Source organism: Carassius gibelio, chromosome A23 (assembly GCF_023724105.1).
Source record: "Carassius gibelio isolate Cgi1373 ecotype wild population from Czech Republic chromosome A23, carGib1.2-hapl.c, whole genome shotgun sequence".
In the NCBI taxonomy this organism is placed as follows: domain Eukaryota; kingdom Metazoa; phylum Chordata; class Actinopteri; order Cypriniformes; family Cyprinidae; genus Carassius; species Carassius gibelio.
Window position 1 is genome coordinate 2,305,045 of NC_068393.1, and position 26,776 is coordinate 2,331,820.

Sequence of the window (26,776 nt, forward strand, 5' to 3'; positions counted from 1 at the left end):
CGGTCAAATTTGGATGCTGATCTATCAATCATTGTAATATATCGCACAAGTCATGGGATGGTACTGTGTGCATTTCTATAGCGTTCTGCAACAGGTCTACAAGAGATTGGTCTGTATAACAGCTATGCACTCCTCCGACATCCATTGTAATATATAGTTACAATAGCAACAATGCTGGTAAAAAGATAGTGAACCACTGAGGAAATATAAATCACAATCATATCATATAAGATTACAAACAGAAGGTTACACACAAAATAGTTGGTACATAGAAAAAGCTACAAATCAAGCATAGGAGAAGACTACAATTCAAAATGGCATAGTACCTAGAGAAAGTACAAATCAAATGTAGTAGCAGACTACGATTCAAGATGGTCGATTACAAAAACTACAAATCAAAATGTCATGGTACATAGAAAAAACTACAAATCAAGTATAGGAAAAGACTACAATTCAAATGGCATAGCACCTAGAGAAACTATAAATCAAGTGTAGGAGAAGACTACGATTCAAGATGGTCGTTTACAAAAACTACAAATCAAAATGTCATGGTACATAGAAAAACTACAAATCAAGTGTAGGAGAAGACTACAAGTACAATTAAAAATACCAGCAAAAAGATTACATACAAATGATAATATAAAATAAATCATGATACATTGAAGGTATATGGCATACAACAGAGTGTAGGTAGATGTAGCACACATAAACAGATCAGTATTAATAAGGAAAATTACAAAAGCATTGTCTATCGACGTTGCAGATGTCCAATTGCACACAGCAACTGTACGATCAGCGTTCTCTCTCTTAGCTGCGATTGTAATACCTCTTGTACCGAAGAGTAATTTTCAGACATTTTCTCTTGCAACCGCTGCAGATGAATCTCTATTGACTGTTGTAGATTGTCTTGAAGCTCACGAAGTCTGGCGTCCACCAGACGCCAGATTTATTTCAGTGAAGAAGGCCTCCTGCCTATTAAGAATCTCATTGTACATAGAGTCCTGCCTTTCACCCAACTCTTCGAACAAAGTTGCAATTATTTCATTTACAGAATCATTCCGACCATCATTACGTCGTAACTCAGACCTTAATTCTGGCTCCTCCCCGGACACGTCGTCAGAAGCGTACGGAGTCTGCCTACCCGTCTGTGCCAAATCGTCGCTGCGTACACTCGACCAATCAGCGTTTTGCCAATCATTTATTTGAGTATCAGTCCAGTTAGCGGCATTGTCCACACCATTGGACACAGCATCTGAAAGAATACCAGAAGTTTAAATAATTAGCAGATGAAAAATTTTAATATCCATTACCATTTTAAATATTTACAGTTGTAACAATCAATTTTCTTTAATTTAGCAAAATCATGAAAAGTATAATCTAAATACATTATGTAACCATACCCTAATATATCTTGGGCACAGCATCGTCAGCGTATCTGACAAACTCTGCCGAGCTATCTGCATAGAATAATCAGAGGTTAAAATGTTGTGAATAAACAATGAAAAAATAAATAAAAAAATTAATTAAATGAATGAATAAATAATAAATTAACATAAATAAAAAATAGATAGATAAATAAATAAATAAATTGCACCAAAAGTTGGAACCATATTATCTTACAGATAATTTAATAATTAATTACCTGTGTGTGAATTTGCACAGTCGTTCAAAATATGATCAGAAAATGAATGGAGCTCAGAAGGGTTTGACTTTTTAAACTACCTGGGTGAGGGGGTGTGTCTACTTTTATAGATCCTCGGAGCTATAATATTGGCTAGCGTTTACATTTTATGGAAAAATAGCATATTAAAGCTATTTGAGATTACCAAGCAGAATATTTGTTTTTCGTAGTGAATATTATACTTTAAACTGTGAACAGAGCAAATCCTGCGATGGGGTGTATATAAATAACCTCGAGAGGACATTCGAGCTCTACTGTGAAGATTCTCATCCTACATCTGTGAAAGATCTATCAATTGTCCTATAAATATTGAGTTTTTAAAACATTTAGATTTAAATGAAACAATAACACATTTAAGTCTTCGTGAATAACTTACAAAATATTTGTTTTCATATTGAATACACTTTAAACCGTGAATGTCACGGGTCACACGAATGGTGTAATTTTATAAATAACTGCTAGATGGTACCCGAGCTCTATGGTGCAGATTCTCATCCTGCAGCTGTGAAATATTGTTGTCTCACTATACCATATGTGACAACACAGCGTGTTTTCATAGCCCCTTTGAAGCTGTGATTGTATCCTGCGTGACGACGAAAACATAAGGTGTTTCGTCACGGTCAGAATAGCTATGTGTTTACATAACTTAGGGACGGATCTGTGCTGGGTAATAAAATGTTTATGGTTCTGCGGATGTCTGAATAAGCATTTAGATTACAGGGGTCGCCTTTTGGTGTTAGCAATCGCATCGGATGTCGCCTACCCCACTCTGCAGCTTCAGAAAAGTCACAGCTCTTGGAAATACTAATCGCAAATAAACAAGAACCGCCGGACAACGGATGTAAAGGGAGACTGTTTATTTAAACTTTAAAGTAATATTGCTCAGTCGTGAGAGATGTAGTGCATTTGAAAAGTTTTCTCGGATTATCGACTTTATCTCTCGCAGCGGACCGAAAGGAAATGACAGGAGCATGCGCTCATGCAGGCGGAGAGAGAGAGAGAAATAGAGGGCTCGCGATACTGATTTAGTTTAAACACGACAACATGTTATGAACCTCATTGAGGAATCGTAGTACTCGCATGTGGGAAACTTTCAAAATAATGTTTGGGGGATTTATATTTTTATTGTTTTATTCTCAGTTTATTGATAAGTTGAGAATTGTTTAATATAAACGGCATATTAAATGCCTAAACACACCCACACACACATGATCTCACGATCTGTTAAAATCATTTATTATATTTATTCTTCATCAAAATGTACTTGTTTTATCAGTTTACACACACACATACGCGCACACAGAGTGAGAGCGCGCGCTCGAACATTACAGGCTGCAACCTGATACCGCAGTCGCGTAACACAAAGATGTGTCCAGAAGAGTCCGAATATGGAAACGATCCATATAATCTTCAAACAAATTCTTCAAGGGAACTCATTCATCACTTGGTCGCTGAACAAACAACATCACCTCCCGGAACTCAAAGCATGACGGATCAATTTCACGGAGGGTTGCATCTGGACATAATTCATAGGTCAAAGGTCTCATCAATCATAATTCTTGATACAAGCCATCGCCTATTGACCACTCATGGATAACTAAAGGCATTAAAAATGCATGCAAAAAGAAGAATACGTTGTATGCGAATTATTGAGTATTCCGTATTCCTATTGAGTCGGAAGAAAAATAAAACAATATATATAAAAATAAATGGGTAAGTATTATTAGAAATAGTAAAAAGCAATATTTTCAGACCCTCTTAGAACAGCAAAGGCAAAATATACAAGGAACTTGGAAAGAACTGAACAAAATTATTAAAAAAACAAATAACAAACGAGAGTGTCCAAGTTATTTCAAAAATGAAAATGAAGTCCTTATTAGAAATCCAAAGGAGATAGCAAACAAATTCAATGACTATTTTGTTAATGTTGGTTTAAATCTGACAAAAGGTATTACTGACTCAAAAAGTACAAACATAAAGAGTTGTGAATATATCACTAGGAACATTTCCTCCATGTATGTGTCTGACATTACCAAAAATGAAATACTGGAGATTGTAAATGGTTTTAAAAATAAAATGTAAACGGATTGGTCAGATACTGATATGAAATCATTTGAAAATATAATCCATTTAATATTAGAACCTGTGACCTATATCTTCAATTTGTCCTTTAAATCTGGCGTGTTTCCAGATCAGATGAAAATTGCAAAAGTTATTCCAATTTATAAGAGTGGTGACAGTCACTTATACTCAAATTATATACTAATTTCATTATTATCACAATTCTCAAAATTATTGGAAAAACTTTTTTCTGAAGAGGCTTGATAGTTTCATAGAAAAATGCATGATATTGAGTGACGATCAATATGGATTCAGGAGCGGTCGATCGACTTCAATGGCAGTTATTAAATTAGTTGATTATGTAGCAACTGCATTAGACAAAAAGTATTTTACTTTGGCCATTTTTGTCGACCTCAAAAAAGCCTTCGATACCATGGATCATAAATTGTTAATGAATAAACTAGAGCAGTATGGTATTAGGGGCCGTGCTTACTCATGGTTAAAAAGCTATCTTGACAATAGATACCAGTATGTACACTTTAATGATCATTAATCAGAAATGTGTAAATTAACTTGTGGGGTGCCCCAGGGCTCCTTGATTGGTCCTATGTTGTTTATTTTATATATTAATGACATCTGTAAGGTATCCGATTTGTTAAAATGTGTTTTATTTGCAGATGACACAACACTGTATGTATCTGGGGATAATCTTCACCTTCTAATTGCTGATGTGACCGGAGAACTATCCAGATTCAAGCAATGGTTTGACCGAAACAAACTAACTTATAATCCAAGTAAAACCAAATATTTTATATTCATTATATTTATTAATCGACAAATTAAGACCAACATGAGCTTAAAGATTTATGACGTGGTAGAAGGGTGAATGAAAACAAATTCCTTGGAATAATATTAGATCATAAATTATCCTGTAAACCACATATCGCTCATGTCCAATCAAAACTGTCTAAAACAATAGCCATATTACATAAAACAAATTATTTTTTAAATACATTGTCTCTGTATATTATTTATAGACCTCTTATTGTTCCATACATTTCTTACTGTGTTGAAATATGGGGGCATGCCTACACCACAAACACAAAACCTATTTTTATTATACAAGAAAAAGCCATAAGGATAGTTAATCATTCACTGTATAATGAACCGACAAACTCAATATTCCTCAAATTTAAAGCAATGAAATTTCCCGATCTAGTCACTCTGAATACTGTTGTCTTTATTTTCAAAGTCAATAGGAAAATATTGCCCAAAAATATACTATGTTTGTTTGAAAACAGGGAACAGAAATATAACCTAAGAGGAGAGAAGACATTTAAAAAACAAATGTTCAGAACAAACTTTAAAATTAACACTATTTCGGTAAAAGGGGTCGATTTGTGAGATGATCTTAAAAATAAAAAAAGGAGGAGTAATTCCATTTATTATTTAAAAAAATGCTTAAAATCCAAATTTTTGACAAATACATGGATGTCTAAGAAAAATTGTCTAAGAAAAGTTTATGTATAATTGTTGTGCATAAATTGAAACAACACAAGTAACAAACAAGCATTATATGTATGTACAGTATATGGGTATCAATCAATCAATCACCTTTATTTATATAGTGCTTTAAACAAAATACATTGCGCCAAAGCACTGAACAACATTCATTTGGAAAACAGTGTCTCAATAATGCAAAATGATAGTTAAAGGCAGTTCATGATTGAATTCAGTTATGTCATCTCTGTTCAGTTGAAATTGTGTCTGTTTTAATTTGCAATCAAGTCAATGATATCGCTGTAGATGATACAGTATATATATATACAGTGTGTATATAAATAAATAAATAAATATATATATATGTTTATGTGTATGTGTATGTATGTGTATATGTATATGTGTGTACATGTATATGTTTATGCACGTATATGTTTATGCACGTATATTGTTTATGCTTAATTTCTGATGGGTAGATGTTGTTTTGTAAATAGGGTAGGCGTAATAAGCCATCTAATGGTGGACCTAACACTTATTACATTGATAGTAGAGATGGTAAGAGCCATGAGCAGTATGGTTAAAAAGGTATGAGGCATTTAAAACATAAGACAATAAAAGACTACAAAAATATAATTAAAATCATGTTATATCTTGTTGCACTTGCCGTTCCTTTTCCCCAGACGAGCTGGGATCAGAAGGGCAAATGTCTGTCACTTCAGAGGCCACAGATGGAACCTCTTGTGGCTCCTTTGGCGATGATGCTGTTAGCTTAATGTTCAAAAAGGAAAACTCACTGGGGGACTCTAGGGGCCACATGCGTTCCAGATCTACCGAATCAGAACTGGAGAGCTTATATGCTGCCCTAGATTTTTTCTCCTCCGTTACAATCAGAGGAGAACCCGCAGTTCTTTTTTGCACCTGAGCGTTAGGGAGTGAACACTTTGTCTCACTCACACTGGATTCCTGCAACCCATCAGAAACTGTCACTTTCCTAACTTCCATGATAATTTCCTGTTCCATTGACTCCGCCCCTGTGGCCGCCCCACTTTCTCCTTTCTGCCCAGTACCTGAGGCCGGCTGGGAATTTGAAATTCCCACAAAAACCATTTTGAGCTTGTTGGCAAAACCTTTAGAGCAGCCTCTGTAGATATGTTTTTTTCTCCCAGAGATTGCATCATCTGTCATTGGTACAATCATCAAAACTGTGACCAATTTCTCTACACTTCCCACATACTAACTCTTGGCATGCTTCAGCGAGATGCCCAAACCTGCTACACTTCCTCCAGAGTTTGGGCATTCTTTTGATAATGTATGTAGCCTCTGTTGTCTCCAAGCACAATCATGGAAGGCAGATGTTTCAGGCCATTGTATCGCCCAGCGTCTTTCCATTGTTTAATGGGAATTCGCCAGGAGCATGTCCAAATGCCATCTTCATCTAACACTTTGACAGGCTGTCCACGAACAGTGTAAAATCTACCCAACCAAACACAAATATCATCTCCAGTCACTGTTTCATTGAACATTCTGACAATCACAGTTTTAAGTGTGTTATCAGAATGTTTCTCGACAGTGAACATGGAGAACTGGGCTTTAACTGAATCAAACCTTTGGCAAAAAGTCATTAAGCAGGGAAGCAGTTTTAAAACTTGCATCAAATCCTTCGTTCAAGAGCAGAGTCATCAAAAAATTTAGGTCATCAGATCTAAAAGCTAAGGTCTTTTGGATCAGCTTACTGGAAAAATCCATGTGGGACATTCCCAGGAGATTCCTCTCAACCTGCCTGAATAAAAAACGCATGCTGTGGTGCCTCTGCATGACGGCACGGCCAGCCAACATGATGGAGACACCAGCAGCCTAAAAACTTTAAAACAACAATAAATACAATAATAAATAACCAAATAAATAATTAAAAGACAATACCTTAAAATTTGATGGAGCCCAAAGCAGCAGAGTTCAATGTACCTCTCAAAAGTTGTGTGACTCGGTATATAAAAGGATCTCGAGCCAGGAAACCTTCAAGAGGCTATCGCAGTCTCAGCCATCTGACAAGATACGTGATCTTAGCCAAAAGGCAGAGAAGCGATGCTGCTATGACACAGCGGGGAGGAAGCCGGACACAGCGATGCCCATCTCAGCTTTAGTAAGTCTGGGAGACCTGAAACACTGGGGGATGGTAGTACCCTCTCCCATCAGCAACGGCCTGACAGTGGCCCGCAGTTACTGCAGCGACGGAAAGTACGGCATCGCTCGTATCTCCCAAATGGTTCATCGCAGAGCCACGTGCCTTACGTCATCAGAATCCTTGGCTCGAGCCGAACGAGACAAACATCTTAGATTGAAACAAAATTTTTGGGTATTTTGGATTGTGTCAAAATCCTTCTTTTGCAACCTAGCGCCAAGTATTTGGCCCAGTCCCACCCAAATCAGCCCAGAAAGCTTCTCTGGAGTCTGTCTGTCAATAATCATCCAAAAAAATTGAAATTTCCATTCACCTTGGCGAGGGGCCCTCAAAATGAGCTAAAGTGGCGTGTCCGAGGTGGCTCAAAAAGGTGAAAAAGGGAGCTGCGACAGGCCACTAGGTGGCGATGTAAGCTGAAAAATAGGGAAAATGTAATGTAAAAGGACAATTAAACAAAGATGAAAACGCCTGAAACACTGCGGGATGGTAGTACCCTCCCCTGTCTGCAACGTCACTGGGCCTTGTCCCGATCGGCCTGACAGTGGAACTGCAGCGACGGAAAGTACGGCATCGCTCGTAACTCCCAAACGGTTCGTTGCAGAGCCACGTGCCTTATGTCATCGGAATCCTTGGATCGAGCCGAAAGAGACGCAGGTCTCAGATTGGCTCGTCGCTCTGACGAAATTTTCGGGTATTTTGGATTTTGTCGAAAACTTTCTTTTGCAACCTAGCGCCAGGTATTTGGCCCAGCACAGAAAGCTTCTCTGGAGTCTGACTGTCAATAATCATCCAAAAAAAGAGGAAATTTCCATTCACCTTGGCGAGGGGACCTCAAAACGTGCTAAGGTGGCGTGTCCGAGGTGGCTTGAATGGCTATAACTCCAGGAAGGAGTGAGATCCCTTCACCCAAATCGGCACACCTGTGCAGGGGCTCAGTCCGAGGCCAGGTGAAAAAGGGCGCGGTGACAGGCCACTAGGTGTCGCTGTAAGCGACAACAAAATTAATACGAATCGGAAAAAAGGACAACCAAACAACATGGAGACAGTTACAGCTAGGCTGCAGTCAGTCCAATCTACTTTCAAAGTAAGGTCTGCGCTATGTTCGAACTAAACTACCCACCAGGGTCCGATTTTTCAAGAGCGTAAGAGACTTTGTTTCACAGGCGCACAACACATACCTCGCATGTGACAGAACTCCCCATTCTGAAACGAAAATAAATAAAAAACTGTAAAAACCTGTTCTGCTTTGTTTCACCAACAATTTCAGGGGTGAGCGCGAACGCAGTCTCCCACTACCATAAATTATGCAGTCGAGATTCCCGCATTTGGGGAATTCGCAGGGGTCAGCATGGCCGGAGTGCAATGGACAAGCCTCGCCCTGGGTGAACCGCCTTCTTGGTCTCCCCTGCCAGGTAAGTATGAAGGCCCAGGCGGTCAGCCAGAGGTGTGATTTGCATCTTTACCATCCTCACCAACGGTTAGCCCTCCGCCCCCCCCTCCAGGAAAGGAAGGACGGGTGCCTTCCGTTACTGGCCTGGAAACTGCCAAGCTCATGGGCCGGTGCTTCCCAACGCCAATTTTAGATGACTCTCTTTAAACAAACACACCTGATTCGATGCATCACCTCGTCTGTGAAAGACTTCAAGACCTCAGGGGGGTGCATCGTTAGTGGAAGAGTCCAAGACCCCAGGAGGACCCATCAGGAAAAAAGTTTGCAATAAACCACAGCATCTGCAATGGCAGCTCTCATTCCTTGTTCTGCTATTCGACACAATAAATGGCAATCCCCAAAAAGGGAAAGCACACCGTTCCTGGAGACACTGCAATACCAGGCTGATGATTGTGATCTAAAAATCCATTTAATATGTAGTCCCCAGATGGGGGACGTATCAGATATTAAACTGATAAGAACAGATTTTTTCTTTCGAAAAAGTTTTATTGTCACCATTTACATTTTTTTTCCCATTTGCATTTTTACTTTTCCACAAACAATTTTCTTTTTAATCACACATTAAAACAATCAATATAATATATAATAAATACACATGGTAAAATGAAGGAAACAATCATTGTTAAAAAGCATTTGATTAAAACCACAGTGTTTTGCTTGTTTTTAAAAGTCCATGTTTGAGGTGTGTTTAAAAGGTGCGGTCAGTTTCAAAAGTAAAATACAAATTTAAAAAACGCAAACAAGCCTCATATATATATATATATATATTAATAAAACCAATTTCATGATAAAACACAATAAAAACACCAATTAAAAATCATCTATTGTGCAAGACCGGGGGTGAGTCCTTATCAAGTGGGTCATCACCCCACTCTCCAGAACAGGGACATAAGATGCTACTTTATGGGCTCAGCGGAGATCCCCTCTCCTCCGGCCCGCTGGCCCGCTGTTCCCGTAGCCAGAGTGGTGAGGGTGCATCTATGGGCGGCCAGGGTCGGTGCCTGCCGGGACCCTCTCTGTGCGACCCCGGCCCCCTTGTCCGAATATCGTCGTCCGGTACCCCTGCAGCATTGATGTTACCTTTAGCTTGCATGCATGGAGGGTTACTATAAAACGCTTCCCCACCAGCAGGTTTCTGGTGGCCCAGATGGCATCCTTGATGACGTTGAGGGTGAGCCAGAGCGAGGAAAATTTCTGTGCCGTCAAGTCATTCAAGCCCCGGCCCACCCCAAGGATGGCGAGCTGGTACCCGAACTGGGCCCCACCCGCTGGTAGGCACGGGAAATACAGGGGGCCGTTCTTGGCCCACAGGTCCCGCGCAGTGCTGCACTCCCAGAGCAGGTGGTGGACGGTCTCCGGGGAATTGCAGCCGGACCGCGGGCAGATGGGGTTTTTGGCCATGCCTCTGGAGTGCATCACCGCCCTGACCGGGAGGATCTCATAAGCCACCATCCACGATAAGTCCTTGTGCCTGTTCTGGAGAGCGGGGTGAGCCGCTTGGTGTGAGGCCTGGAACTGGACTCACCGGTTCCCGGTCTTGCACAAGAGAGACGAGATGCTTGTGGTTAGTTAAAATGGTGACATCTTCACTCTCTAAAAGGTATTTCTTTAAAAACTTTTTTATAAAACTGTACTCTTTGGGCAAGTTAAAAGACACTGGGGTTTTCAAGTCCACTGGTAAAATTTTCAGTGTTCGTAGGTAAGACCCCATCCAGAATCGCGCCATTGCAGCCGTCTTGTTTTCTGTGGATGGGGTCGTGGCATAACTAATGTGCAAGGCGGTGAAGCGGCTGCCTAAAAACAGGTGGGGGTCTGGGAGGCCTTTTCCACCGTTCTCCGGCCTTTTCTTGATGGTCTCCCTCTTCAGGCGCTCCCACTTGGACCCCCACAGGAAGTAAAACACCGCCCTCTCCAGTTTCCCCAGGAACCACCGAGGGGGGCTAAAAACAGAACAGACAAGTAAAATCAGAGGTAAAATCACAGATTTAAAAATTAAAACCTTGCCTTCCATCGTCATCTGTCTTAGTCCCCAAAACCCCAGTTTTTTCCTAACTTTCCCTAACAAGTCAGTCCAGTTTTCCCGTCCACCCCCGTCTTTATCAAATTTAACGCCTAAAATCTTAAAATCGTTGTCTTTAAAAACCAAATCAAGTCCTCCTGTGTCCACGTCTCCCCACGGCCCGAAGAGCTGGGCCTCGGACTTGTTTCTATTGAGTTTGGCGTCCGAGGCCCGACCGTACCAGTCAGTCAAGTCCAGTGCTCTTCGTATTGATAAAACGTCTGTGGCTAAAAGAGTTACGTCATCCATATATAAAACACAGGTCGCCGTCAGTCCCCCCGTCCCAGGAACGTCCAGTCCTTTGATCCATTTGTCCCTTCTCAAGATCTGTGCCAGTGGCTCGATGCAAGCCACATACAGAAGAGGAGATAAAGGACATCCCTGACGGACACCACTGTGTATGTCCACAGCTTTGGAAAGATGCCCATTTATTAGAATTTTGCTGACTATTCCCTTGTACAGCAGTCCCACCCAGGCTATAAACCTCTTTGGAAGCCCCATTTTCTCCAGAACCTGGAAGAGGTACTGGTGCGAGACTCGATCAAATGCTTTTTCAAAATCTAAATTTAGGACTACTAGCCGAATATTGTCTGTTATCTTTCTTCCGGGCACAGCACAAGCTTGATCCGGGTGGATCACGTCCTCTAAAACAGTCGACATGCGTGTTGCTAAAATCTTACTAAAAAGTTTACAATCAAAATTTAAAAGCGTGATTGGTCGCCAGTTTTTCAAGTCAGTCTTGTCTCCTTTCTTATGTAATAATGAAACTATCCCTACTCTAAAGCTGTCAGGAAGTCTGTCAAGAGTCTCAAATTCTTTAAAAACGGTCAACAGTTCGTGTGCTAAAATGTCCCAGAAAGTCAGATAAAATTCAAAGGGAAGTCCGTCAATGCCAGGGGACTTCCCTTTTTTAAAATGTTTTAAAGCTTTCTGAATTTCTAAAACTGTAAAATCCTGGGATAAAAGCACATCTTGTTCTCGTTGGATGGGGTCACAGCATATTTTATGTGGAGGGCGGTGAAGCGGCTGCCTAAAAACAGGTGGGGGTCTGGGAGGCCTTTTCCGCCATTTTCCGGTCTCTTTTTGACCACGTCCCTCTTCAGTCTTTCCCACTTGGACCCCCACAGGAAATAAAACACCGCCCTCTCTAGGTCCATCAGGAAATCCCTAGGTGGGATAAAAACAGAACAGACAAGTGACATTAGAGGTAAAATAACAGCTTTAAAAATTAAAACCTTGCCCTCGAACGTCAAATGTCGTAGTCCCCAAAACCCCAGTCTTTTCCTAACTTTCCCTAACAAGTCAGTCCAATTTTCCCCGTCCACCTCCCTCTTTATCAAACTTGACCCCTAAAATCTTAAAATCTGTTTCTTTAAAATCCACGTCCAGTCCACCTCTGTCAATCCCCCCCCCCCCCCCCCCCACGGCCCGAAGAGCTGGGCCTCAGACTAGCTTCTGTTGAGCTTAGCGCCCGAGGCCCGACCGTACCAGTCAGTCAAGTCCAATGCTCTCCGTATAGATAAAACATCCGTTGCTAAAAGGGTTACGTCATCCATGTATAAAACACAAGTAGCTGTCAGTCCGCCCGTCCCAGGAACATTTAGTCATTTGATCCATTTATCCCTTCTCAAGATCTGTGCCAGTGGCTCGATGCAGGCCACGTACAGAAGAGGAGATAAAGGACACCCCTGACGAACACCACTGCAGATATTTACTGCCTTGGATAAATGCCCATTTACTAAAATTTTGCTGACTAGGCCCTTGTACAGCAGTCCCACCCAAGCTACAAACCTCTCTGGAAATCCCATTTTTTGAAGTACCTGAAACAGGTACTGGTGCGAGACTCGGTCAAATGCTTTTTCAAAGTCTAAATTTAGGACTACTAGCCGAATATTTCTGTCTCTCGCATAACAGATGGTGTCTCTAATCAGCACTAGGCTGTCTGTTATCTTTCTTCCGGGCACAGCACAAGCTTGATCTGGGTGGATCACGTCCTCCAAAACAGTCGACACACGTGTTGCTAAAATTTTACTAAAAATCTTACAGTCCATGTTTAAAAGTGTGATTGGTCTCCAATTTTTTAAGTCAGTCCTATCCCCTTTTTTGTACAGTAAGGACACTATCCCTATCCTAAAACTGTCGGGCAGTCTGTCAAGAGTCTCAAAGTTGTTAAAAACAGCTAATAAATCATGTGCTAAAATATCCCAAAATGTAAGATAAAACTCTAGGGGCAGTCCATCTGCTCCTGGGGACTTCCCCCTTTTAAAACCTTTAAGAGCTTTATGTAATTCTAAAATGGTAAAATCTTGGGATAAAAACTTATTTTGGCCATTAACATTCTAGACTAAAAAATTTAAAACTTCCCTTGCCGTATCCTCGTGTACATCTTTTTTTGAATACAAATCCTCATAAAATCCTTTTACATTTTTTTTAAATCTCTTCTGTTGTATTTACATCCCTCCCTCCTACCTTAACCCTGGTTATTGTCCCTCCCCTTGTTATTATCTTTTTAAAAAAGTAACTTGTACACTTTTCGCCTTCCTCTATTTCTCTTTCTCTGCTTCTTAAAATAACACCTTTGCTTTGGATATGAGATAAAACTGACATATCTTTTTTTAAATCTGTTATTTCTTTGCTAAAATCAAAACCATTATTTAAAAGATTAAAATATCTTTGTAGTCTTTTTTGCAACCCCATCATGCATCTCTTTTCCCTATTCTTTTTGTCTTTCCCTACCTTCCTAAAAAACTGTCTTGTCCGGTCCTTAACCATTTCCCACCACTGTGCATGTGTATCATAAAAGTCTTGGAGGGTCTGCCATTGGCTGAACTGCTCCCTATACTCTCTAACCACTTCTTCATCCTCTTATAGGGAACAGTTCAGCTTCCACAGCCCTCCTCCTACCGTCACACCCATGGAAAGTGAAAGGGTGCAAGACAGCATCATGTAATCAGAAAAAAAGAGAGGGGTCAATGTTGCATCGGTTGGCGGGCAGTCCCTTGTAAAAACATATTCAATTCGAGAGGCTCTGGCGCCATCACCACTGAACCAGGTGAACCAAAGCCCTCTCTTTGATGCAGTTGTTTAAAACAGTCAACTAACTTAAAATCCTTGACTAAATTTTGCAATAAAACCGATGTCTTGTCGACCTTAAAATCTTCTCCTACTCTCTTCCTATCTGTTTTTGATAAAACACAGTTAAAATCCCCTGCTACTATTAGGGGAGCCCTGCCTAACATGTGGGGCTGCAGGTCTTCTAAAAGCTCATACCTGTCATTTTTTCCTGTAAAACCATACACATTAAGAACCTTAAAATCTCTCCCTAAAAAAGTCAGGTTTGCTAAAAGAGCCCACCCTTCCCTCACCACAGTGCTATCCTTCACCGTGATGTTTGAATTGTTGATTAAAATAACGACACCGTCGTTCTTGTTGAAGTTGGAGCCACTCCATATTGAGGGCCCCATGGTCCACATCTCCTCCAACTTCCTGTAGTTACTTAAAAAGGGCAGAGCACACTCTTGCAGTAAAAACAAATCTGACTTTAAAGACTTTAAAAAGGATAAAATGCTCTGTGCTCGCAAGGTGGACCTCACACTTCTTACATTAATGGTAGAGATAGTGAGGGCCATGAGCAGTATGGTTAAAACAGTATGAGACATTTAAACAGAAGACAAAAAGACTACAAAAATATGCTTAAAATCATGTTTTATCTTGTTTCACCTGCCCTTCCTTTTTCCCAGATGAACTGGGGCCCGGAGAGCAGGTGCTCGACGCGTCGGGTGCTACAGAGAAACCCTCTTGTAACTCCCTAGGCGACGATGTTCTTAGCTTGATGTGCAAAAAGGAAACCTCATTTGGGGACTCTAGGGGCCACATGCGTTCTTGATCTTCCAAATCGGAACTATCAAGCCGCTGTGCTGCCCCTAGCTTTTTTCTCCTCCGTTTCCACCAGCGGAGATCCCGCAGGTCTTTTTTGCACTTGAGCATTTGGGAGTGAACACTCAAATTCACTCCCACTAGATTCCTGTACCAAATCTGAAACCGTTTCTAAGGAGGAGCTTGTTTCATCCTCGCTCACTTCTCCTTCTGTGACATTTTCCAGTTCCTTATCTGACTCCGCCCCTGTGGCCGCCCCACTTCCTCCTTCCTGCCCAATCCCTGAGGCTGGCTGGGAATTTGAAATTCCCGCCAAAACCTCAGGGACCGCCTCCTCTTTCCTTTCTTCATTTGTTTGGTGCCAATGTGGGGCGGCCATTTTGAGCTTGTTGGCAAAACTTTTAGGGCAATCTCTGTAGAGGTGGTTTGAATCTCCACAAAGATTGCACCGCCTGCCATTGGTACATTGTTCAAAACCGTGACCAATTTCTTTGCACTTCCCACAAACTAATTCTTGGCATACATCGGCTAAGTGACCAAATTTCCCACATTTCCGACATAACTTAGGCATACCCTGGTAATGAATGTAGCTTCTGTTCTCTCCAAGCACAATCATGGAGGGCAGATGTTTCAGGCCCTGGTAGCCCCCAGCGTCCTCCCATTGTTTAATGGGGATTCGCCAGGAGCATGTCCAGATACCATCTTCATCTAGCACCTTGACTGGCTGGCCTCGAACAGTGCAAAATCTACCCAGCCACACACATATATCTTCACCAGTCACAGTTTCATTGAACATTCTGACAATCACAGTTTTAAATGTGTTGTCAGATAGTTTCTCCACCATAAACATAGAGAACTGGGATTTAACAGATTCAAACCTTAGTGGTGCTGTAAGCAAAAACAAAAGTAATACTAACTGAAAAATGCCAACCAAACAAACATGGTGACAGCTAAAGCTAGGCCACCAGGATCCGATTTTTCAAGAGCGAAAGTGACTTTGTTTCTCAGACGCACAACACATACCTAGCACGTGACAGAACTCCTCATTCTGAAATGAAAAAAAATTGGAGCAAACCCCTTATGCTTTGTATTACCAACAATTTCAGGGGAGAGCACCAACGCAGTCTCCCACTACCATAAATTATGCAGTCGAGATTCTCATATCTGGGGAATTCACAGGGGTCAGCATGGCCGGAGTGCAATGGACAAGCCTCGCCCTGGGTGAACCGCCTTCTTGATCATGGTGTCTCCCCTGCCAGGTAAGTATGAAGACCCAGGCGGCCAGCCAGAGGTACGATTTGCATCTCTATCATCCACACCAACGGTTAGCTCTCCGCCCCCCTCCAGGAAAGGAAGGACTGGTGCCTTCCATTTCTTGCCTGGAAACTGCCAAGCTCATGGGCCCGAAGAGCTGGGCCTCGGACTTGTTTCTGATAAGTTTAGCGCCCGAGGCCCGACCGTACCAGTCAGTCAAGTCCATTGCTCTTCGTATAGATAAAACGTCCATGGCTAAAAGAGTTACGTCGTCCATGTATAAAACACAGGTCGCCGTCAGTCTTCCTGTCCCAGGCAGGTTTAGTCCTTTAATCCATTTGTCCCTTCTCAAGATCTGTGCCAGTGGCTCAATACAAACCACATACAGGAGAGGAGATAAAGGACACCTCTGTCGGACACCGCTGGGATATTCAAATTTTTTGATAAATGCCCGTTAACTAAAATTCTGCTAACCAGATGGTTGTATAGCAGTCCCACCCAGGCTATAAACCTCCCTGGCAACCCCATTTTTTCCAGTATCTTGAAAAGGAACTGGTGTGAGATGCGGTCGAATGCTTTTTCAAAATCTAAATTTAGGACTACTAGCCAAATGTTTCTGTCTCTCGCGTAACAGATGGCATCTCTGATCAGTATCAAGCTGTCCGTGATCTTTCTCCCAGGCACAGAACATGCTTGATCCGGGTGGATCACATCCTTTAACCCCTTACTAGTAACCCCCCTTTTTTGGCATGGAGACAGAAATGACATACCCAAAATAAAAAGGTTTCTGCTCATGATTCTTTCTGACTAGATACATAATCAACCTTTGTTCACAAAGCTGACACTTTAAAGTTTACTGTTCAGGAATCAGAATCACTCAGACCATTATGATAATAGAGATATATAAGCTCAAACATTAAAACAAAAATAAAAATATAAAAAAATATATTTTTTAAATGTATTTATAAAATTGTTGATGTAGGATATGAGTTTGAAGTGTAGCTAAGGCCACAAGTCTTCCAAAACTTCATTAAGAATGTCATAATCGAATCTGTAAAACTGTGAATTTTATGAAATATTTTCTAAGGCCATGTCATGTGTGTTTTTAGAGAAGGCTTATCAGATTGATTTATGGCACTTGTCATCCCTGTAAGATCTCACATGTAAACTCTCCTGTGTATTTTGTATGTGTGTTGGCTTTGAAAACTCCCCGTTTCATGATTGTATTGTTCTCACCAAACGAGTCTTTCACACCTCCGCCATGTATGACACATTATCCGCATTATTCTTTTGTTTTTATTCCACCTTTATTAGCCTTTATTGTGGTTTTTCAGGCTTTACAAAGACACAAAGCAGCGATCTCACTTCAGTCTCTCTTTGCATTTAGCCCTTACTTATCAAAAATCTTACTATAAAAATACAACAAAACATTTTCTTACGACCTTACGTGAATTATTGAGACAAAAATGCATTATGAAGAAGAAATGTACCTGCTATTAGTAGCATTGGAGCTAATGTTAGCATCAAGCTACATCAGACAATTTATGAAATTATTAGTACACTTTTACTCAAAACTCACTTTAAACCCCGATCGAGTGTTTATAATAACTTCCTTTAGCGATCATGGGTGGAATTTGGTCGTTTACTGTTGTAAAAATATGTTATTTGTAGCCTTTTTCATCGCTGCACAAGTTAGCATTTCCGATGTACATTTTTGATTTTTTTTATAAAAACGCCCCAGATCTCAAGAAAATCTCATACCAAGCTTTAAAATCGTAATCGCGGGTTTATTATTCTGATATTTCGTGTATACAGAGGTGTTTCAGTGTTGTTTTGGCCAGATAACTACCAGGAAGTGTGCAGGAAGCATGTGACACGATGTGGCGGTGTCCGGTTATGACACTCTAAGATTGACAATGGGAAGGCCCAATCGGAGTCTGAGTTACACACAGCACGAGCTGAGAGCGGAGAGGCTGTTTATCATCAGATCACGTAAATCCATGGAAAATGAATAGAAATGACGATTCTGTCTGAAGAAATATGAAGTAAACATCAGTAAATATATCCATATATCTCCGCAGATATAAATCACTAAATATCTGTCACTGCAACAATGTTTTATCAAAATATTGGTCAAATATCGAAGCTAGGGTCTTTAAACTTTCAATTGATGCACAGTTTGTCCAGATCAAGTAAGACAGTGATGTTTAACGTGCTGTGAAAGTGAAACAATAATAAACTGGGGCCGTCAGCGATGTTTGCACGTAAAGGGGTTAAACAAAGGTCAAAATGCTGCCAATGCTGAAGGATCAAAGATTGCTTCAAACACCACAATTTCCCCACTATGAGATCTGCCACCCTCTGATAATAGGCCGGCCTATTTGTCGACCATGGAATCGTTCCCCTCCATGAGCTAATAGATCTTGGAAAAGCCAGCCAAAATTGTCCAAAATCCTTGCTTTATGCACAGCCTCTTACATAACTAATCGGGCAGAAGAGGAAAGGAAGATTGCATTCAATTTTAAGGGGAAACAGGGAACTCCCCTCGTTCACATGGCAGTACATCTGTGTCCTCGCCACCATTTCAGTACTGTTATTCCAAACAAAATAATAAAACAGCCTTTCCAACTTCCTACCATACAAAAAGTAGGAAGTAGGTCTCCCCTCACTTCTTCCTGCCAACCCATATCGATAGCCACCTTATCCTCCACCTAGTTATATTTGCTTCCGCTGCTTTGAACCTAGCCACCCAGTTCTCCCGAGCACTGTTCTTTCTAAAAAACCTATCTTCAACCCTTCTGCACAAAAGTTATTCCCACCTGGCATTACTGTTCTGTCTGCCCACTGGCCTGCAAACATTACAGAAGACTTACCCGCATTTACACGTGAACCTGAGGCCTCCCAAAAGCCTTTAAGTATTTTGTAGGCTGTCTCAAAATCCAGATCTGAGGTTAGGAACAATGTCATATGGTCTGCATATGCAGAGACCTTTGCACATGTACCCCTGCCTCCAGGTAAATGCATGGACATCAACGAATCAGCTGCCCTCAAGACTGCCATCAGGGGCTCTAGAGAACATAAAGCAGAGGCGACAAAGGGCACCCCTGTCAAACTCCACCCAACTGCTTCACCCTCCCTGAATAATATCAATTTATCCCTATCCTGCTTGAAACCCGAATATACAACAGCTTTACCCATGATTTGAAGACTGGTCCAAACCCCATACACACCAGCGTGGCCATTAAAAAAGCATGACTTACCCTGTCGAAAGCTTTCTCCTGGTCCAGGCTCAAAATCACTAGGGGGAGCTGCCGCTGTTCTGCCTAGTACAAAGTGTCTCTCACCAAAGTTAGGTTTAAGCCACCTGAACTACCAGGCACTCAACAAGTTTGGTCTGGCTGCACTACCACCCTAATAACCTTCTTCAGCCACTTTGTTGTCACCTTGGCCAATAACTTGTAATCAGTTGTTAACAAGGTTATTGGCCTCCAGTTTGTTAGCTCCTCCTTGTGACTTTTCTTGTGTATCAATGTCACCAAACCTATCCTCGTTGTCAGTGGCAAGCTCTCCTCTTTCTATACTTTCATGATAGACACAGTCCAGCTCAGAGCCTATCCAGGGCAAAACTGTCCTATAAAACTCTGCCAGGAGTCCCACCCAGGGCCATGCCCCCTTTTAGTGAAGATAACGCAAAGCTTACTTCCTGTAGTGTCAAGGGGCCTTCCAATGCTTCCCTCTCCTCCTCTTCCAGAGTTTTTTTCTAATGCATCCAAGTACTTGTTTACAGAGCAACCTGTAGAACCTTTACAACTACATTGCTCACCACACAGTGGAAAAGAAAAATCTTGTTGGCCTATTATTTAAAAGGCACTTTTTCACACCTGACTACAACAAAAATGACTTGGCTTCATTCCAGTAAAAATCCTTTATAACGCCCTTAAGGTACTTACCCTATGTCACAGTGTCTGGTTTGTGTTCCTTGGGTAACCACTAGATGTCCTCCTTCCCCACGGTGTCTGTCACTTCATGAACCACATTCCCCACGATCTCGGTCTCCTCATTGCACTCTGTCATGTTATTAATTATTGCACTCAGCCAATTCCCCATTAGCACTGTCAATTCCCTGTGTATTTATACCCTGTCTGTTTTAGTATGTGTTACGGAGTCCTTGTAGTATTCACGACCATTTCTAGTCTCGTTCCTGCCGTGTGCTTTCTTGTCTGTTTATGATTGTTTGGATTGGTACTTTGGTTTTGACCCTGCCTGGACTGGATACGATTTTGGATTACCCCAATAAAAGACATACCTGCACTTGGATCTTTCGCTGTGTTTTCCTGTGTCCCGATCGTGACAGAAGGACTACGTCACATGCACAGATCCAGCAGTATGTCATCTGATGTTTCTTCCCCAGCCACCGAGCGGAAGAGAAGGAGTCGGTTTGAGGTAACGCGCCTGGTCGTGTTTCGCGGGACCAGGGGAGGTCGCCGAGGAGTGAGTGGTTGAGAGGAGGTTCAACATCGCTCTCCACCATGGCCCCCCTTCGACCTGGGGCTCGTGTGGGACGGATCGGAGCCGCCGTCTCACCATGGCGGACAGAGAAGAGAGAGGGGGCGCACTTCTGCCGAGCTAGTACCACTGCACAAGATGGCCGCCAGCCCAGTGCCACGAGGCAAGATGGACGCCAGCCCCGCGCCACAGCACAAGATGGCCGCCAGCCCAGAGCGACTGCGCAGAATGGCTGCCGGTCCAGCGCCGCTGCCCAGGATGGCCACCAGCCCAGCACCACTGCCCATGATGGCCGCAGGTCCAGCGACACGGAACAAGATGGACGCCAGCCCAGCGCCAAAGCACAAAGTGGTCGCCAGCCCAGCGTCACAATGCAAGATGGTCGCCAGCCCAGCACCACCACCCAAGATGGCCGCTGGACCCTTCAGAGTCAGGGCTAGTCACCGTTGACCTTCCAGAGTCAGGGCTAGTCACCGTTGACGTTCCAGAGTCAGGGCTAGTCACCGATGACCTTCCAGAGTCAGGGCTAGTCACCAATGACCTTTCAGAGTCAGGGCTAGTCACCGTTGACACTCCGGAGTCAAGCCAAGTCACCGGTGAAATTCATGGACAAATGCAAGTCACCAATGATCTTCATGGGCAAGGTCAAGTCACCAGTGTATTTCATGGGCAAGATCAAGTCACAGACTATCTTCATGGGCAGAGGCAAGTCACCATTGATCTACCAGAGTCTCTTCTCGCCTCTGCGGAACTTCCAGAGCCTCGTCACGTCTCAGCCGAACTCTCTGAGTGCTCGACTGATCCTGTCGTGGCCACAGAGGCTACCCTTAACTTGTTCATGTTCTCTGTTTCTCTGTTGCTCTCCTGTCAGTCCGATCCCACTGCACCCTGGGGACTTTTGGTCTCGACCACACGGACGTGGTGGTCTTCTGCTCCGCCCTGGGGGGCTTCCGTCCCGACCACACGGTTGTGGTGGTCTTCTGCTCCGCCCTGGGGGTGGTTCGGTCTTGTTTTGTCAGTCTCGTCTTGAAGCGTCTGGTAGCCGCTCCGTAGAGGGGGGGTATTGTCACAGTGTCTGGTTTGTGTTCCCTGGGTAACCACTAGATGTCATCCTTCCCCACGGTGTCTGTCACTTCATGAACCACATTCCCCACAATCTCTGTCTCCTCATTGCACTCAGCTGCCACGGGTTATTAATCATTGCACTCAGCCAATTCCCCATTAGGACTGTCAGTTCCCTGTGTATTTATACCCTGTCTGTTTTAGTATGTGTCATAGAGTCCTAGTAGTATTCACGACCATTTATAGTCTCGTTTCTGCCGTGTGTTTTCTTGTCTGTTTATGATTGTTTGGATTGTTGCTTTGGTTTTGACCCTGCCTGGACTGGATATGATTTTGGATTACCCCAATAAAAGACATACCTGCACTTGGATCTCTCACTTTGTTTTCCTGTGTCCTGATCGTGACACCCTAGCCCACCCATCTGTTGTCCCCAATGCACCCTCTGCATATAGCAATTGCAGCTCCTCAGACCACCTACCTACTTTAGTCTGCCTGCACCTTATCTTCTCTCTACCCCAATTATGACAAAAAACTCACACATTAGTTAAAACCTTCCCACATGAGTCTCAGACAGGCCCCACAGGTTTTTCCACCCAGCCACTAAAATATAGAGAGCTACACAGAAGGTCCTGTCCTTCAGAAAGGTGTTAACTCTCCACACTCCCCTCTCTTCATGCCCCTGACCTCTGCCCAAACCCATACTAAACAGTGATCTGAGCCCCACATTGAAAGGAGTCTTGCAAAGAAAACCCAGCAGTCAAAAGTGCCAATACTTTACCTGAATCATTATCAAGGGACATATTGAAATCCCCTCCCGTAATTAGTAATCTGTTTGTATACAAGACTGGTGCCAAATTATCTAAAAACCCTTCCTATCCCCTAACTTACTTGGTTCTTACAACATTAACAAAACGAAAAGCCATCCCCCTCCACCTGGCGTCCACCAATGCAACTCTTCCCAGAATCACCACTTTAGTAGACTCAATTATGAATTCCCAGGAATACAATAAAATGCCCACCCCATCCGATCAAACATTCCCTACTCCCTAACAGGAACGCCCCACCTCCCAACCCACTGAAAAAACTAAAAACATCATCTTTCCTTGTAAACATCAAAAGGCAACATCTTTAAAGAAAGGTAAATTAAGTCCTCCTCTGTAACAGTTTACGTCCCCTTAAACTAACCTTAAAAAATTAGCCAAAGGAAGAATCCTTGGTTCACTCTTACAAAATTCACATATTTCCCTTACCCAAGCTTTTCTTCCCTATACCTTTCCCAACTGATACTTCAATCCATTCTTCCCCTTCTCCCCACCCCCTCTTCTTCATCCCCTTTGCCCCATTCCCCATCCCCCATCAACATTTTCCAGATGCCAAACCGATCCTTCAGGTGCTCTCCACCGATCACTGTCTTCACAGTATTTAGCCAGAAAAGTTACAAACATCTCTGTCCTACACAAAAGGGTTATAAATGTAAATTATCAAAGGGAAATAGTATTCTGCAAAGGCTGGATGGAGCTGGAGGCCCTTCCAGCGCTGATGCTCTTTCTTCTTTTCCCAACCCTCAAAAAACGCAAAAATGTTAGATCCATAAATCCAGAAGATTAAAAATCTTGCAGACAAAAAAATTAAGCTTTAATTCCAAAAATGTCCCTTAATAGTCACCACAAAGTCACGTCCAAGTATCTTTTTCACCTCTGCATCCGAATCTGCCTGGTAGCCTGACAGGGTTCTGTAGCCTCACCATCATGGTTGGCCACATCTTCTCTTTGCTCCGAGCATCCATCTGAATAGGATGTACACTTACCGTATTTTCCACACTTTAAGGCGCACTGGATTATAAGGCACACCTTCAATGAATGGCCTATTTTAGAACTGTTTTCATAAATAGGGCGCACCGGATTATAAGGTGCATAGAATAAGCTGGAGCTATGCTATAGGGAATGTCAACATTTTGACCCATATATAAGGCAAGTCGTTTTTTGAGAAAATTAAAGGCTTTTAAGTGCACCTTATAGTATGGTAAATGCACTATATCGAGCCAAATGACTTTTTGGATTTTGTAGAAAATTATTTTTTGCAAGCTAGCGCCAAGTATTTTGCCCAGTCCCACCCAAAGCTGCACAGAAAGACTCTGGAGTCTGACTGTCAATAATCATCCATGTGTTGCCCTTTAAGAAGTTTCAAATTTTAGCTTTAAATATTTTTGGCAAATATTCTCAAGTAAAAATGTGAAGTTCATATTTACTTTTTCTTTGTCTACCTCATTTGTAAAAATTATATTTTCTGTTTCATGTGATGAAGTCACTTCCTGTTTAGTCACTTCCTGTTAGTGCTCCCAGTTCTACATGAAAAACAATGAGACAGACATGGTGTGCTCTCTTATATACAGGGTTAGAGCACAGCATATAGGGTGTTTCCACAAGTATTTTTTTTTAAATTTTTATTATTATTTTTTTATTTCTTTTTTTAATGCCAAGTACGTGAAGCCTTGAAGTTGCAAACCCCGGTACAGTAGGTGGCGGTATGCACCTGAACAAGTTGGTTGCGACCCGCCAATAAAATGAGAGAGAGAGAGAGAGAGATGGTGTGCTCTCTCTGATAATCCATTGCATCTACTTAAGAGCATCATAGAGGCAATGCCGTAAATTCATTTATATTACATTAGTTATGTTAAAGATCACATATTAGTGATGATTTTGTTAAAAAGATTATGTTTAGATAAGTTGCTAAAATTTTTGTTTACCATTGTGTACAAACTTTCAGCAATGCTATAGCCATTGTAATCACTGCTACAAAGAGAACAGTAGTTTATGCTTATGTAAACATAATTTATAATGCTATGTTAGTCAAGACACTGGACACTAAATATTGCTGTATTGTTTTAATATAGTTTTCACCACAATGTTAATGAGGAAGAGTCTCTGTCTTCATTGGCTATGGTTTAACTTGGTGTTTAGTCAGTTTCAATACTGCATGATAACACTACAATCTACAATCTTCATCTTGGTGAGGGGACCTCAAAACTTTCGAAGGTGGTGTGTTTGAGGTTGCTAAAATGGCTATAACTTAAGAATGGAATGAGATCACTTCACCCAAATCAGCACACCTATCCACAAGCTCAGTCTGCGCTCAGCTGAAAAAGGGAGCTGCAACTAGCCATTTGGTGGCGCTGTTAGCAGAAAAAAAATAAATGAAAAAGGACAACAAAACAAACATGAAAACGGCTACAGCAAGGAAACAGTCAGTCCAATCTATTTGCATAGTGAGGTCGATGATAAATTTTAACTAATCCAACAACCAGGGGACAAAAAGATTGTAAGTGACTGTTTCACACAAGTACAACACATACAAAGCATATGACAGAACTAATTTAGCACTTAAAAAGAAAGAGAGATGATGAATGTTTTGTGAAAAAAAGAAATAGGAGAAAAAAAAACCTTCTGCTTCGTTTCACCGCAGCACCGTTTCATGCAGTTGAGGCCACATTTGGGCCAGCACTTCCTAACCCTTGTTCTAGATGACTCCCTTTAAACAAACACACCTTGTTTGATGCATCAGCTTATTAGTGAAGAGAAGAGTTTGCAATAATCGGTAACCATGGCATCTGCAAGGGCATATTTCATTACTTGCTCTGCTTTCACTCAAAATAAGTGGCAATTCCCAAAAAGGGGAAGCACACCTTTCCCGGAGACACTGCAATTTCAGGCCAATGCGTGGAGCTGACAGAGCAAGCCCTGGGCTTGTAATATCTGACGTATCAGATATTAAAATGATCTAGGAGGCCTTCAGTCCACCTATGTTCATTCCCTCCCACGGCCCGAAGAGCAGGGCCTCGGACTTGCTTCTGTTGAGCTTAGCGCCAGAGGCCCGACAGTATCAATGAGTCAAATCTATAGCTCTCTGTATAGATAAAATGTTGGTAGCTAAAAGGGTTACATCATCCATAAATAAAACACAAGTAGCTGTTAGTCCACCTGTCCCAGGAACGTTTAGTCCTTTGATTCATTTGTCCCTTCTCAAGATCTTTGCCAGTGGCTTGATGGAAACCACGTACAGAAGAGGAGATAAAGGACAGCCCTGATGAACACCATTGCAGATATTTACTGCCTTGGATATATGCCCATTTACTAGAATTTTGCTGACTAGACCTTTGTACAGCAGTCCCACCCAAGCTGAAAAAGTTACTGGTGCAAGACTTGGTAAAATGCCTAATTTAGGACTACTACCCAAATATTTCTGTCTCTCGCGTAACAGATGGCGTCTCTAATCAGCACTAGGCTGTCTGTTGTCTTTCTTTCGGGCACAGCACAAGCTTGATCTGGGTGAATCAGGTTATCTAAAACAGTCAACATTCATGTTGCTAAAATTTTGTCAAAAAGCTTAGTCAAAGTTTAAAAGTATTAGCGGTCTCCAGTTTTTCAAATCAGTCTGGTCACCTTTTTTTATGAAGCAAAGAAACTATCCCTATTCTAAAAATCTCTGGGAGTCCATCAAGGGTCTCAATGTCTTTAAAAATATTTAAAAGTTCTTGAGCTAAAATGTCCCAAAATGTAAGAAAAAACTCCACTACCAACTCTTATAAAAGAGGATTATAAAAGAGTAAAATCTTGGGCTAAAAGCTCATTTCAACTTCTGACTTTCTCTTGACTATAAAAATTAAAAGTGCTTCCAAGGTGTCATTGTGTACTTCTTTAAAATGGTATAATTCTTCATAAAAACTTTCCACTCCATTTAAAATCTCTTCTAAAGTGACTAAAGTGAAGTGACATTCAGCCAAGTATGGTGACCCATACTCAGAATTTGTGCTCTGCATTTAACCCATCCGAAATGCACACACACAGAGTAGTGAACACACACACACACACTGTGAGCACACACCCGGAGCAGTGGGCAGCCATTTATGCTGCGGCGCCCGGGGAGCAGTTGGGGGTTTGATGCCTTGCTCAAGGGCACCTAAGTCATGGTATTGAAGGTGGAGACAGAACTGTACATGCACTACCCCCACCCACAATTCCGTCCGGCCCAAGACTAGAACCCACAACCCTTCGATTGGGAGTCCAACCCTCTAACCATTAGGCCACGACTTCTGTTGTTGTACACTTTTCACCCTCTTCTAGTTCTTTCTCTTTACTTCTTAAAATGACC

The 26,776-nt window shown here is 42.0% G+C and overlaps 2 non-coding genes and 2 pseudogenes across 2 annotated transcripts; 1 reads left to right on the forward strand and 3 right to left on the reverse strand.

The window, feature by feature from the left end:
* The window catches only part of LOC127944301 (uncharacterized protein K02A2.6-like), a 106,114-nt pseudogene that overhangs the window by 7,097 nt on the left and 72,241 nt on the right, over nt 1–26,776 (forward strand).
* Nucleotides 8,686–8,841, reverse strand: LOC127945413 (U1 spliceosomal RNA). The gene has a single exon (XR_008150747.1). It is a non-coding gene; the product is annotated as a U1 spliceosomal RNA (small nuclear RNA).
* On the reverse strand, nt 9,217–9,358 carry LOC127945661 (uncharacterized; annotated as a pseudogene).
* LOC127945410 (U1 spliceosomal RNA) lies at nt 15,910–16,073 on the reverse strand. Its single transcript, XR_008150744.1, has one exon. It is a non-coding gene; the product is annotated as a U1 spliceosomal RNA (small nuclear RNA).